Source organism: Taudactylus pleione, unplaced genomic scaffold (genome assembly GCF_031769625.1).
Source record: "Taudactylus pleione unplaced genomic scaffold, aTauple2 ptg000151l, whole genome shotgun sequence".
NCBI classification, from domain to species: Eukaryota; Metazoa; Chordata; class Amphibia; order Anura; family Myobatrachidae; genus Taudactylus; species Taudactylus pleione.
The window spans coordinates 7,423,738-7,440,584 of NW_028284553.1; positions in this window are offsets into that span (position 1 = coordinate 7,423,738).

Consider the following 16,847-nt stretch of genomic DNA (forward strand, 5'->3'; position numbering starts at 1 on the left):
AGGGTTTTGGTAGCTTCCTGGGTGAGAAAGGGTCTGATCTTGGAAATATTCTTGAGATGAAAATGACAGGACTGTGAGAGGTTCTGAATGTGTGGTTTGAAGGAGAGGGAAGCGTCCAGGATGACTCCAAGACAATGCACTTTGGGACTAGATAAGATAGTAATGCCATCTATTAATAAAGAAATAGTGGGACATGATGTTATGTGGGAGGGTGGGAAGACTATCAACTCAGTCTTAGACATATTAAGTTTGAGAAATTGCTGGGACATCCAGGAAGAGATAACAGAGAGACAGTTAGAGATATGAGTCAGTAGAGAGGGGGAAAGATCAGGTGAGGAAAGGTAAATCTGAGTGTCATCAGAATAGAGATGATAATGGAGGTCAAAAGAGCTGATGAGTTTACCTAGAGAAGATGTATAGAAAGAGAACAGGAGAGGTCCAAGAAAAGAACCTTGGAAGGTACAGTTGGGGGTGTTGTGAATAATGAAGTGAGTTCGACACAGTACTCCATCAGTTCTGAACAGGAATTAATTTTACTGTAAATCAGTACATGATGTACAGCAAAAACTATTGTGCATGTTTTAACAATTTTTATATTAGATTGTACGCAATAGCAAAAGATGCTTGCAGCATGGATCAGGGAGATCCATGCTCCAAGTACTGTATTTGGTGAAAAAAACAGATTACAGATGCATGCATGGATCAGTGCATTACGTGTTGCAAGCAGCTAAAGTATGATAAAGTCAATAACACACAGATGCAGGGGCATATCTTCCTATTGGCCAGGATTGCTCTCAACAGTGACGCCGGTTGATGGGGGTTGCTGCCTGCAGTCAGTTATACAGTATCACTGTTGCCCATCCGAGTGATATACCGGCTGCCCATCACTTATAGTAGTACTGTATACAGTACACATATTGTACACACTGAGGCCCGTATTCAATTTGGAGAGAAAATACAAGATCGGCTAAAAAAGTTTTGCTGATGACGTAATTTTGCCAGGTGGAAAAGTATCACCATATTCAATTTGAAAGGCTTTCCGCATAGGTGGGAAGTCAATGTTATGTACAGTAATTTGCGAAAATGTTTTGCCAATGAATAGAAGGAGGAAAAAAGTGCTGAATTGGAGTGCAGCCTTCAGACAGTCCCCCAAAGGTAAATTGCATTAAAAAAATTTAAAAAAACACTTAAGAACACCCCAAAAAATCACTTTCATTTTGGGTGCGGAAAAATAAAATTGGGGGGACAAAGTTAAGCATCTAGTATATATAATGTACTGAGGGCCTGATTCAGACCTGCTCGCAAGTGCACAGTGCTCGCAAGTGGGTTGATGGTTCCCCACTGGGCATGCACACTCCAGAGCCGGCTCTGGCATGCACATGCACGAGACCCAGCCAGCGATGGGCACTACATCAATACTGGTCTCTCACCAAAAAGGGGAAGCTGTCAATTTTGATTGACAGCTCGCCCCATTTTGGAGGTGTGCAGGGGGGGTGGCTACATAAACGGAGGTGTTCCCAAAGGAATGCCTGCCATTTGTGGGAGGCACCACTGACATCACCAGTCAAGACCATCGCGACCATCACTGACCATCACCTGGCCGCTCGCATAAGCTGTGGGTGGTCACCCACACCTATGCGAGTGGCCAGGAGGCCGAAACAAAAAAAAATTCCCTGATTCACAGCAAGCGCTCTGAAAGAGCGTCCAGCTCTGAATCAGGGCCTGAGTTTAGTATGTGTTTGATAACAATACTGAACTAGTGGAGAATTAAAAAAAAAAAATTTCTAGGTCGAGAACAGGCGGTACAGGCAGGCAGAAAGACGGAACACCTAACCACTTGTCCTCAAGCCTGTCGCAGCAAGACATCCCACTTTACTGTAGCTGCATTTGACTCCTGACCCACTAGGCATGCGCAGTTCTGTGATCTTCCATACACCATGGAATAGCGCTACATTGTGTATGGCTTGGCTCCACTGGACATGCACTAGAATTCCCATTGCAACCCTTCCACTTGGCATGCACCAGAGATCCCATTTGTAACCCCTCAGAGCTGGCTGACAGCCACCACAGTGCCAACCGGGCTGACTTTTACGCAAGTTTGCACTTTAAACGCACAGTCAGATTGTAATGCAGAGAGCTCTAACTCAAATAGAGCCTGCTACCAGTTTTTGAAGTCATGTGGACAAGTCTGGGATAGCGCTGACAGTGCTGACAGCAAATAATTGTCTATGGAGGGTACTACAATATATAGCATGACATAGGCGGGCAATGAAGTTACACAGAGCAGCATTGCAACTAATAAAACAAGATTGGCCATCTTGACATCTACGTTGACATATGACACAATCAAGACAGGTGCAACCTCGGTATTGCGGGCGTCTATAGTGTAGTAGTTACATATCAAACCAATACATGCAGGCGTCTGTACAACCCATTTCCCGGATTCAAAACCTGGAAGGTGACACATTTTTTATTATTATTATTATTTTTACACAATCAGTGTGTAATGCGGAGATCCCACTTTCACTGTGTGTGATTCATGACCCGCTATGATCTTCCATATGCCATAGAACAGCGTTACATGGTGTATGGCTTGGCTCCACTGGGCATACACCAGAAATCCCATTTGTAACCCCTCGGAGCTGGCTGACAGCCACCACAGCACCAGCCATGCTCACATTGATGCAAGTTTACACTTTAAATGCACAGTCAGTTTGTAATACAGAGACCTGTCTCTGAAACAGAGCCCACTACCAGTTACTGGTCATGAGAAATCAGTAAAGTGTCCAAGGCTGGGACAGTGCTCACTTTGAATCAGTTTTGTGCTCTAAATGCACAATCAGTTTGTAATATAGAGACCCCACTTTTAAACAGCCTAATACACTACTTATTTCTAAAGTCATGAAATAAATATACAGTAATCTAGGATACAGTGTGTGAATCCCAAAAAACTGTGGGCATGCACAGTAGAAGTAGACTCAAAATGCCATACTGTAGCATGACTAGCTTTGTGCTGTACGTGGGTACTGTATTCGAGCGCCATACACCCCTTTCTTGAGCACACTGTGGCATAAAGTATCATAGAAATGCCAGAATTTGTGGATAATGTATTAGTGAAGATTTACAAAAAATAAATTTATTTATATATATATACATATATATATATATATATTTCAAAGGTATCAAGCCCGTGGCACAAGAAGACGGTAGAAGCAGTGAGGCTAGGCATTAGCCCCCTAACACATGCATCTCAACCCTATACTACAGTAGTTCAAAAAGTCAAGGAATCACTACAATGTCTAAGTCCGGGACAGTGCTGACAGTACTGTACTTACAGTACCGCAAGTGTGCACAGTCAGTACATTATGTACAGTAAAACAGACAACTGGGCATGTTCAGTGCTATGAGACTCAATACACCACAGTGTAGCATGTGACTAGCAATTGCAATATGCCCTACATGGTGTATGGAGCAACAAACTACAGTAGCTGGGCACATCTACATATAGAATGTATTGAGTTTAGAAGGGTTGAATAACAATACTGAACTACTGTAGTGAAGATTTCAGAAATAAAAAAAATTATCAAGGTCTGAAACAGGTGAACAGGAAGTGTAATCAAGATGGTTCACCTAATCCCTTGCCCACAAGCCTGTCCTAGTAAGAACTGCATCTGTTGAGTATGTGATGTGACAGCTGCAAATTACAATAGGTGCTCTGTGAGCATCCTTGTAGCTCAACTGGCGTATGGATTGGCTCCATTGTGTGTGACTCCCGGCACACTGGGCATGTGCATTACTACTATATAAGCCTCCTTATGCCATAGCTAAAGAGTGGCTCCACTGGGCATGCACCAGAAATCCCATTGCAACCCCTTCACTGGGCATGCGCCAGAGATCCCATTTTAAGCACTTGAAGCTGGCTGACAGCCGCCACAGCGCCAACCATGCAGACATTGATGCAAGTTTGCACTTTAACTGCACAGTCAGTTTTTAATACAGAGAGCTCTCTCTCAAACAGAGCCCACTACCAGTTGCTGAAGTCATGAGAAAGCACTATAGTGTTCTAGTCTGGAATAGCACAGAGAGTGGAGCTAGTGTGCAAATTCAACCCCACAGTCAGTATGTAATACAGATAACTTGGCATGCTCAGTGCAATGATCTTTCATATGCCATGGCATAGCACTACATGGCGTATGGCTTGGCTCCACTGGGCATGCACCACAGATCACATTGTAACCCCTCCACTGGGCATGTGCCAGATATCCCATTGTAACCCCCTCAGAGCTGACAGCCACACAGCGCAGACATTGACGCAAGTTTGCATTTTTTAAATGCATAATCAGTTTGTAATGCCTTACTTTTAAACAGCCCACTACTATAGTAGTTTCACTATAGTATACAGAGCCGAGAGTGGCTAAATAAATTAATCTTTTGCAGGGCTTGAACCCAGGACAATCATTGTTGCAAAGCGATCACCTAACCACTAGCCCACAAGACAGATACAGTATATGAAGAACCGCACATACTGTAACGGGCTCATCCTTGTGCACTCCACTCACCCGCTGCTGTTTTTAATAATAAAAAAATTTGTATTCCTTTCCAGATATTATAAAGTACTAGTTCATACTGTATATACACAGTTCCCCACCTTTAGATAATAATTTACCCCATCTCATTGAAAGCTGTACGTGCATCTCATTAATCTACAATATCAATTATCCCATGATAACAACTCAGGCAACTACACTACTATACAGTTATGTACAATATGTGTATTGATTGCATCCCGTTCCAAGAGCTTACTGTATGTATTGTATGTGATATTATAAATATTGGTTGTGCGAACATGCAAATATTGTACAGTGCGTGAATGTGATATCCAACCAATTTAACAGTATGGTATTCAGTACAAATCATAACAGTGGAGCACTCGCCACCCAGCAGTTAAGCGCTGTGTTACATGCCGTAGCGTATCCTTCGTTGAAGAATACCACAGTACGCCACAAATCCAGCCATCATGTAATGTTCCATGGCATGACACAGAGCCCTGAATGGCACACCATGAACAACAAACTAGCTGGGCACATCTATATATATCAGCCAGTGTGTACCCAGCATGTGTCATAATTCATGGCTTAATTATTAGATTAATTTTGTGCTATCCCATAATTACATCACATGCTTGATTAATTGAAGCTAAATTATATTGTTTTGTCCTCTTTCAGTGGATTACCTGTTCAGAATCTGGACTTTACAGTATATGATTGTTTTAGTAGAAAGTTGAAGGACTTAGGACCTCATTCAGAGTTGGTCATAGTGGCCGCACGGTCGTACACATACGATGTTTTTCTTTATGCGCCTGGCTAGCTGTGTGCATGTGCGTACGAGCTCTACTGATGAAAAATACTGTCGGTCGTAGGTCTTCTGACACGGAAGTGGATTGCTAAATTTGATTGACAGGAAAGACCGTTTTTCGGCGTATACGGGGGTGGTGGTCTGCAAACGGATGCGTTCTTCAGTGTTTCCAGGCATTTTAGGGGAGTGCATAAATTATCTGCTTCGTACGACCAAGAATTGCGGATGCATGACAACGTCACTCTACGAACAGGATGATCGTCCAGTCTAAGGTAGGCAAGAAGCGTCCGTAAGTCACAACAGTACAATCATTAATCTGATGTTACCTGCGATGTTTCTAATTGGAACCACACAAACCAAGCAGCTAACATTGCTGCATTGTAACTATTAACACTGCTAATTACCATGTAACTGATTTCACTTGCATGTGCATTAGGGAATTCATTACACCAATGTTTATTTGTGCTTTTTAAACATTTTTTAGGTAAAACAGTTTTTAAAACATCTAGCATTGTGTTTTGTGTAGCAGCAATTTCACTTTTTAAACCTTGTATACATTATAGTTAAAGATAGACATTTTTTGTAATAAAATGTTTTATTTTTTTGCAATTCGCCTTTCAGCACAATTGAAATAACAATTGTTACGGCAACATTTGCATATAATTCAAATATTAAAAAACACATTAAAAAAACAGAAATGGTCTCCAGGGCCACCACCACCCTCACCAGAGTGGTCTCCATCCTCAGAAGAACACATCTGTTCTCCTGAGTTTGGGAGACCAACCTGGTGAGGAGAGGCACTGCTCGGTCTGATGGTTGCCCTGGAGTAGACTCCACAGGGTCCCCAGATGGAGTACTTGGATCCTCCCCTGCAGAGTCTCCATCTGTGCTGGACCCTGACCTGACCTCAGGAGCAGGCACTACCTCCTCTGAGTCTGGAAAAATAAGAGACAAAAAAAAATATTATTTTGCATTTAAAAAAAAAACACATACACGTTTTAGCTTTATACTTTCTTGAGTCTTCAAAATATTAAAATTCTTGCACATGTGGAGCGTTGAAGGCAGCCATGTCAGTGTCCATAGTGGACACGCCAACTATATCCTCTTCCATCACACATCCCTGAGCCAACGTCTCCAACCTAGTCAAGGCCAGCTCCTCAGGGATGGGACCACCACCTGTCCCCGTAGCATGGTCCACCCTACTCCGTAGCTTCCTCTTCAGTTGGTACTTGAAATCAGTCCAGCTGTCAATGTTATTTTGCATTTTTTAAGGGTTAATTTTTGAAAATAAGATCTCGCTTTTGACTTCAGTACACTCGCAATATCATTTTCTTACTGTTTTTTAACGACTTTCTGGGTTCTGTGGGTTGTCCCCACAGCATTAACAGCCCTGGATATCTCCTCCCAAATCCTGTCTTTGGCTCCAGCCCCCATATTTCTTGGGGCAAGGACAAGGTTCTCCATTGTCATGGTCACCAATGTCTCAAGCTCGATCCGTGAAAATGGAGGGTTTCCTGGCCTTGGCCTGCTTGGGCCCGCCTCCTCCTCCTCTAGTGGTGGTATTGGATTCCCAGCACCTACAACATTTTTAAAATTAGATAAATTTGCAAAATGTTTTTTTTGAAGAATGAACTGTTCTTGTGTTGTTTTAAAAATGTGATTCGCACTTACCTGCCTCAGTTTGCCTCTGCTCACCATGCTCCTCGCTTGTCATTTTTCAAACCTGTGAGAAAGCATGAAGAATAGTGCTTGTGCAGACTTTTTTATAGATGTGAGTGCATCCCTGGATTGGTTACCCGTGCATTCTTATTTGCCAAAATACAATGCACACCTTTCCTGCATTCCGTAATCACTGCGTGGGTTGGGCTAGATATGAGCACATCCCTGGATTGGTTACCCGTGCATCCCTATTTGCCTAAGTACAATGCACACCTTTCCTGCATTCCATAATCACTGCGTGGGTTGGGCTAGATATGAGCACATCCCTGGATTGGTTACCCGTGCATCCTTATTTGCCTAAGTACAATGCACACCTTTCCTGCATGATTCAATAATTGTTTTTTTTGGACTTTATTTAAGGCCAAGCCAAATGTTCCCTTACTTGTGGGTTGTAGTTGGAGTGATTTGTGGTGCAGGAAGGGATTGTTAGTGGTTACATTGTTTGGCGTTATTTGAGAGGTGTTTGTGTGTGTTGTTTGAGAGGTGCTTGTGTGTGTTGTTTGAGTGGTGCTTGTGTGTGTTTTTGGAGTGGTGCTTGTGTGTGTTGTTTGAGTGGTGCTTGTGTGTGTTTTTGGAGTGTTGCTTGTGTGTGTTGTTTGAGAGGTGCTTGTGTGTGTTGTTTGAGAGGTGCTTGTGTGTGTTGTTTGAGTGGTGCTTGTGTGTGTTGTTTGAGTTGTGCTTGTGTGTTGTTTGAGTGGTGCTTGTGTGTGTTTTTTGAGTGTTGCTTGTGTGTGTTTTTCTGATTTTTTTTAATTTTTTGTTTTGGGTGTTGCTGTTTATTTAGTTTTATTTTTTGGTGTGGTTAATTTTTTTTTTTACTTTTGTTTTGGGTGTTTATTTTATTTTGTTTTTTTGGTGTATTTTTGGGGGGGGATTTTCTTTAGGGTGGTGGTATTATTTATTATTTTTGTTTGGTTGTCTTTTTTTAATCTTTTTGGTTTTGGGTGGTGATTTTATTTAGTAATTTTGTTTGTTGTTTTTTTTTTCTTTTTGGTTTTGGGTGGTGGTTTTATTTAGTATTTTTGTTTGGTGGTTGTTTATTTTTTTATTTTGTTTTGGGTGGTGGTTTCTTTTTCCAAAATTTGTTTGGAGCATACATTTACAAAACCCAGTAACTTGCTATGTTTGGGTGGCCGTGCTTTTGTAGGCTTAAAAAACCAACATTATTAGAAGATTCAAGTAAGTGTGTCAGCCTACAGCATTTTTTGTGTATTTTGATTTAGATTTATAAACCTAAATACATTTTTAATAATTTTTTTTGTTTGTTTATTTTAAGGTGTTTCCAAGTCCAGTTTGTACTTGAATCAGGTAAGTGTCGATTTATACAAACCGAAAAGTTTGTTTTGTTAAAAAATTAATTTTTTGGTGTTGTTTTTTTTACATTTAATAATATTTTGTATAAAAACTTCGGGAATGAAAATAATTACATTACCCAAAATTTATATTGACCAAAGTAAAAGTTAATGTTTGTTTTAACAATAATAGTAGTAATAGTGGTTTTTATTCAAACTTAAAAAAAAATATTTTTCTTCCCTTAAAAAAACAAACGTACAACAAATACACCTGTATGGATTTCAGAAGATGGCACTGCCTGACCCTGTAAGAATATGAACCATTATTATAAAGCTAAGTATTTTGGAACAAATAATCAACATACATTCTCTAAAACTCTTTTTTAAAATACATTAACTTTACAGAGCGATGTTGGACATCTAAGAGTGGCCATGTTGCCCCCCACCAAAATTCCTCAACCTCCTCCTGGGTGTAGGCATAGGAGGAGTGCAAAGGCCAAGATATATAGAACACGTGTCACCCTTTTTGGAATGCCTGATGATGTGGTTGTAATCACTTATCGCCTGCCTCCAAATATTATCCTAGACACTCTTTCAATAAGAAAGAATGATCTGGAAAGTCAGATTCACATTCCTTCAGCAATCTCACCACTTACACAGTTGTTGGCAGTGATACATATCTGCGCATCAGGGTCCTTCCAAACCACTGTAGGGCTGGTGGGTGGCCTCTCCCAGCCCTCATTTTTATGGATCCTGAGGCCTGTGCTAGATGCATTCTTCAATCATATAGCACATTTTATTAGTATGCCTTTGGATACGGAAGCCCTTGATGTGGTAAAGCAAAAGTTTTTTGAAATTGCAGGCTTTCCACACGTTATAGGGGTAGTGGATGGCACTCACATAGCACTTCAGCCCACTGCAAGCAGGGAACAAATATATAGTAACCGTAAACATTTCCATTCCCTAAATGTAATGGTGCTATGTGATGCCTTGCCTCCAGATCCTCTCCCTGAATGCCAAATTCCCAGGCTGTAGCCATGATGCGTATGTCATCCAGCATTCAGGGATTTGGCCAAAATTAAGCACACCTCAAGCTGGTGATGTGTGGCTTCTTGGTAAGTAAAAATCCAGTATGTAGCTATATTAATAGTGTAAACATGTTTTCCTGGTCAATTTATGTATCTTTTGGTGGTTCATTTCCATCAGGTGACAGTGACAGGTGACAGATATCCTTGCACACCTTGGCTGCTGACTCCTTATTTGACTCCCACACCAGGGCCTCAAACTCAATATAATGCCATGTTTACTGCCACCAGGCAGGTCGTGGAGTGCTGTATTGGCCTTTTAAAGGGCTGATTCCAGTGTCTCCATCACTCTGGTGGTGCACTCATGTACTAGCCGGATATGGTTTCTCGCATTGTGGTCCTGTGTGGGATTTTACACAACTTTGCAATAAGGAGTCGAGTACCCATGCAGCCAGAGGATGCCTTGCCAGAGGATGGCCCCCCAGAGGAAGGTATTGTGATGCTGTCAGGGGGGCCAGACGTGATTATGTTGTGTCTTGTTTTTTTAGGTAAGAATATATATTTTTTTTTTCAACACTTAGTGCAAATGTATTTTAATGTGTACCTTTTTTAACACTTAGTGCAAATGTATTTTAATGTGTACCTTTTTTTTAACACAGTGCAAATGTATTTTAATGTGTACCTTTTTTTATTTTTTAACACTTAGTGCAAATGTATTTTAATGTGTACCTTTTTTTTTTTCCTACAAACAAAATCACAACACTTTCCAAAACTGCAAAACTAATGGAACCCATTGGCAATACCCTGTATGTTTTTGGACAACAAACAAATTTAGCCCGGATATACCCCAACATGTTTATTTTTTTGCCTTTTCTTTTATTAATTTGTATGTTTTCCATTCAAAAATCTGTATGTTTTTTACTATTGTTGTTTATGTCTGACTAAGCCAGATGTTTTCTTTGGCAAAACCCTGAGGACATTTGTTATGTGTGATTCTGTGCTGAAATTCTTTTTACAAGTAAAAGCCTGTTCGCAACATGTTTATTATTTAATAATTTTTTTAAACTAAATACAAATGTTTTGTGTTTTTTTTTATGAAAGACATTTTGAGGTGGATAATGTATGCCAACCCCTAAAAATAAAAATAAACAACATTACTGCAAATGTTCTGAAGCTTAACAAATACATTTTGGCATTTCTAACACTCTGGAAAGGCACCCAGCTTTCTTCACAAAGTATTTGAAATGATGAATTACACCCTTTAATTTGGTCAAAAAAAGAGGACAAATGTTGGACCAACAAAAAGTTTAATGTAATATAATTTGAAAAATGGGTAAATATGAAAAAAAAAGCTAAAATTGCTCCAAACTCCCCACAATGCGTTGTAGGCAGCAGTAGGCCTACAATAAATGTGCACTTGTGGTTCACAGCTCCTCCCTCATTTGCCCAAGGATGTGGGTTAGATCTGTGGACAGAAAATTTTTTTTGTTTAAAAACTTAATAAAAATTACCAACATTTGAACAGTACACATTATTCAATGTACCAAAAAGTGGGTAAACACAATGATGTTAGGGTGTATTTGACATTTGCATCCACACAACATTATTTATAGGATTATACTTTTATGGTGTTAAAACAATTGGAAACCCAAACTATGTGGCATAAGCCTTAAACCCCTATGATGATGTTAAAAATAATGGGAGGTGTATTCTTAAATCAAGATGTCTATATCCTTAAAACACAATGCACGTATTCACTTCTAGAATGTTCTTGATATTCCAAAAATTCAATGTGTTTGTTTGCTATGGCAAACATCACTTTTCCTTATGAAGTTACATCTTAGAACATTGTAAACACAGTGTACAAAACATTAACAAGGGTAGTATGGTTCCTAGCACCTTGGCAAGTTGTATGACATGTTTTTTAACATTCTAAAATACGAATCCAAATGTTATAATTTTTTAATTGAAATAAAAAACATTTTTACAAGCCCAAAAAACCTACATTTTTGTGGTCCCCAAAAAAAAAATAACCCAGCCAAAAAACATAAGGTAGAAATTTCGAAAAACAGCATTACTGCGCAATGATTTTGACACCCATACTGAAATTACCCCCCCCAAAAAAAAAATATGGATAAAAAGAAAAAATAAATAAATTAGAAAACACATACCATCAGAGTGGGGTGGCAAAACACCAGAGGTCGATGTGGCCAGAGATGGTGCAGGAGATGGGGAGTACAATGGAGTTGGGGGAATGGTGGATGGGGAAATAGAGGTGCAAATATCCAAGGGAGGGGATATGTGGGATATTTGGGATGAGTGGGCAGGGGAGGGAGGAATACTCGGGAGGATTGGAAGAGGGAGGGAGGGTTACTGGTGGAGTATGGTGGTGGGAAGGGAGGGCTGGGTTGAGCAGATGGGGAATGTGAGGGTGAGGGCTGCAGGTAGGCACCTGCATTTCCATAATTCCTGCTAGCCCTTCTCTGTCTCCAATGTGTTTCTAAAATTTAAAGTTTACAAAAAAAATTGATTAGTTTTCAATGTCGGCTACACAATACAAGTACACTTTACACATTCAGGACAATAGGGACAACATACAGGAGGGTTTTTTAACATTGACAAAAAAAATTGAAAAGGAACATACATTCCTCAAAAGGACAGGCGACCGGCGGTGCAGATCTGACCATATATATTGCGCTATATTGTGCCTGTATCCTGCACTTCTAAGGGCTCTCCTGACCTCTGCATAGGCTGCTCGCTTTATGCAGTTAGATATGGGTGGCTGTGCGGACGTAATCCGCCTGTCCATTATCTGCACCAGAATCAGCAGTTCCCAATGGGTAAAGGCCACGGCTCTCATGATGGCAATGGCCATTTTTTCAGAAAACATGAAATTTACATGGGCTAAAAAAAGATGATTGGCTAAAATATTTACTCAGTTTCCCAAAAAAAACACTATTGGCCAATCCTTTAATCATGTGGCCCGAAAAATAAGGTCACATTTGATTGGCTACAACACGCAGTGTGCAATTGCAAACATAAGAGTGCAAATGATCCTAACGCAAAATGCACATGCATTTTTAAAGTTAACACACTTATCAACAGTACATTCACAGATAATAAATCTTACTTTGTTTTTACAATTGTGTGAAAAAAAAAAGAAAACAAACATGAAATGAACAATAAAGTTTATTGACACATGATAAAAAACTAATTTTAAAGAACAGCAAGAGTTAAACACTCTTAATTAGATAATTGACAACAAGCTAATAACAAGCTGATCGATAGTCCATGAAAACATGACATGTGACCATCAAAAAAACACATATGGCCGCAAACATCAGAACATAATTAGAATACAGCGACTGACAGCGCCTGACTACGATTGTTTCGTTCATATGATCAGATGAGTCGGTAGCTAGAGGAGGTGCAGTGCTAACAAATGGGTGTCACTTTGTTTACGATCAATCTGCTGAACGATCAGAATTTGCGGTTGTTGGTCGTACGACCGTGCGGCCGCTACGACCGACTCTGAATGAGATCCTTATTCTTTTGTTTGTTTTTATGTTTGTGTCAATCTATGGACTTTTTAGAGCATACCTCTAAAACTTAAATTTTGAACAATTAAGGTTGGTTGAGTGTCCCAACAAAGAGAGTACTTTGTCCTGTCCCTTTTATCTTTAATTACCTGATTTTTACTCTCACTGGACCACCTTCATCTCATTATTGTCTTGTACCTATATGGTTGTCAATTTCTCAGACTTCTGGACATAATTACCATTTATACTAGTTCTTATGCCAGTACTTAAGGTTGTTCTCCTTCCCCTACCCATAGAACAAACACTCCTTTCTTTTATGTAAAACTATGTCTGCCTTCTCCTCATGAATGTTCCAATGATACCAAAAGCTCACACTTTGTAAATCTTAGTTCACCATCTTTTATAGTCTGTATCCTCCTATCCAGCTTTCTCACCATGGATATCAGTATGCTCTTCTCTCTTTTCCATGTCCACTGCCTAGATGACAACCTTGGCTCACCTTTTTCTTCACTCTCTCCCCCAGTCCTATTGCTTACAAACTGATGAATACAAAACAAAGATGAAAAAAGATAAGTTTATTATTCCTAAGGTGCTCTAGGGATCATATTATCTATTAAAATAAAACCATGTTACATTTTTGAGTTAGAAATGTATTAATTAAAATTTATAATAGAAAAGATATTTGATTAATTTTGCTCAATTAATGACCAGACTTAAAACAACTAGGGGTATATCTACTAAAGTGAGAGTTTTTAGAAGTGGAGATTTTGTCCATAGCAACCTATTAGATTCTAGCTATTATCTTCTAGAAGGTGCTAATTGAATGTTAAGTAGAATCTGATTGGTTGCTATGGGCATCATCTCCTCTGAAAATATATCTGGAAGTGGTCTTATGTGGGCTTCACCAAATCAACTGTAGGCAAAACTATCAATATAGTAGGTTGGATTAGAACATCAATAGACCTATAGAAATTGGTGGTAGGCATAATTTAAGCTGGTCATGCACCAAACCAATGTTCCTCCAACTGACCAACTCTTCCACAATGCTCTATACACAAAATAAATTATTTCATCAGACCAGCCAACTTCTCTCAAACTGAGGTCAAAGAAGAAGGTGGACAGTGTCTACCTCCTTCTGCATATTTTCGGTGGGGCACAGAGTGACAGGCATACAGTTTATTTATAATATACAGATGTGTCCTGCTACATGTTGCTCATAGTGCAGCATTTTGCTTTCCCTGCCGTGGCATGTCAGTATGCGTTATGGCAAATACTGCATGTTATGTCATGGCGTGGCATAGTACAGGTATATGCCAAGAAAGACTACATGCCATGCAGTACACCGGATAACTGCTGGGTGGAGAATGCTCCACAGATGAAAACTCTAGTACTGAATACAATAATATATCAGTGTGCGGTAAACTGTGATAGGCTGACCAATCACTTTCAGGCAGTGTAAATGTCACTTCTCATGCTTGAAATGATCACTTTGTGTCAAGAATACAGTAAACCACTAAATACCTTATATTGCACTTACTGTATTATGGGACATCCATACTGTATACTGTCGCTACATAGTGTAAAGATGCCTGGTTAAAGATGCATCGGCAGTTTTTCATAAATACAGATTATTTAAGGTTTAAAACTCTTAAAGTACTATGGTCAACTTTATGCACTGACCTGCTCATTCCCTGATTTTACTGCACAAGTTTCACTTTGATTGACAACAATTGTCCATAATATGTAACCAAAATGAGATTAACCCCTGAAGAAGTCTCTTGGAGACAAAATGCATAGGGTTGCTGTTTACTGGACCCACTCTAAGAATATGAAATTGTGGATATTGACTTCAACAAAAGCTTAATTGTACATGCTCAGATGTGGGATTCTATCATGTATAATTCATGTATTGTAAATGGGATTTATTAAGCTGGCAAAGTGTAAGTGTAAGAAAATAAATACAATTTTGTTTTCATAAGGGTGCCATATATTATGTCAGTAATCCAGTAAAAGGACTATTTCATATATGATTGTAACCATAAACATATATATATATGTATATATATATATATATATATATATATATATATATTCATTATGACATGTAGCTATGCCTGTCTGGGCAAGGGATAAATAAACAGCAGTAGGACCCTGGTGAGCAGCCTGGTGAGCAGCCGGCAATGCCAGATTCTCTGCAGGTCAGTGTATGTGCCCTCTGTCCCGGATCCTCCACCTCATGCCAGATAATAAAACTAACGCAAATAAACATCCAAAGATGCATATTTAAACCCTGGAGATAATTAGGCTGCAACTGTGGTCCCCCTGTTACCTCTGGAACCTGGAGATTGCCAATTCTGCCTATATTACAATGTGCTACTGCTCACACGTGAACAAGTGACTTGGGTTTCTCAGAATCTCATTACTGCCAACTTTGAGCAATAATGAGCTTAAGTTCTAGGAAGATATTGTATACTGTTCTTATTTATTGTTCCAATCTTTTTCATTTATCACATTATTGATGTACTTTCTCCAAATGTATAAAGTGTATGGACTGGCAGATGAATCTCAGCTTACTGTTCTTATGTGTTTACTTTTTAATATAAACTGTCATTTTGACATAGCACATTTAATATTAATTTCTCATCCTGGTACTGGAAAAACGAAGTTGTTTGCCCATCATTAAATTGTTCATCTGTTTTGCTGTAAGTAAAATAACACAGTTGTCAGGTGCTGGACTTTTTCCTGTGCAGAAAAATTGCAGTCTAAGACCCTTAGAGCACCAGGCAACATTGTCTTAACTGTTTTTAATTTGACATTTCTTTTATTATAGTGATGGCAAAACACCATTAGTGGCTAACAGCCATTAATGTTTTTCCACCGATGGTTGATGGTTTTGCCTTTGGAGATCCAATGGTTCTCTGCCATTGATGTATGTCCTGCTGCTATTATATTTTTTCTACTTAGCACAGGAGGCATGGAGCTTAGCCCTGCTCCCTGTGACCTGTTAACCCTGATCTTTTCCCTGATTATACTGCCGCCTGCTGTTTCCCACTGCAGGCATGTCTATTAATAATTGAAAACCATTGTTGATTCCCCAATGAGTTTTTATTAATTTGACATAGATTTTAAATATTGCTGGTATCATCAACGGTGATCATCAATGGTTAACCCACTGATGGCTACCCCTACTCTATTATAAATGTAAGTTAGGATACTTCTAGATGGAAATCTGCATGTTTCATCTTTCAAAATTGCATATCTCAAAAGACCCCAGGTTGTCCAAATTCAAACCATTAGGTCTAATAACACTTGTAATTGCATGTTCAGTGTAAATTACAATAATGCATGTTTGCTATTCCTTTCTCGTTCCTTGTATAATGTTCCTATGGCATCACTATTGACTTTTTTCTGGGCTTGATTCATAGATACATACAATGCCAATGTTCACTTAGATGAACAAATTTTTGCATTTGCAAATGCACTAAAACTTCCCAAAGGAAAGCATACAACTTGAAAATTTACCAAGAATCGAGATTGTAAACTCACGTGAAAAATTAACAAACTTGCAAATAAATACACTTTTCAAATAAACGACCTCCTGAGATGATGAGTGTTTGAGCAGAGTTTGCAGGTGTTTGCAATTGTTCACAGTTGTTTGTAGTTTCACTTATTGGCAACACAATAATGATTCCTATAAAAGTGGCTAAATCTGCAGCATACATTTGTCTGGAGTAAAAATGGACCTAGACCCTAAGATAGCACATTCCCACTCTGTCTCAGGCCTGCATAAGCTTCTGGCTGTGTTGCACTTTCTGGCTACTGTGAATTTTCAGTCTGTTACTGGTAGAGTTCTCGGTATATCCCAGTTCACATTCTCCAGATACCTCACCCCAGGTACTGGCATCAATTCAACCATC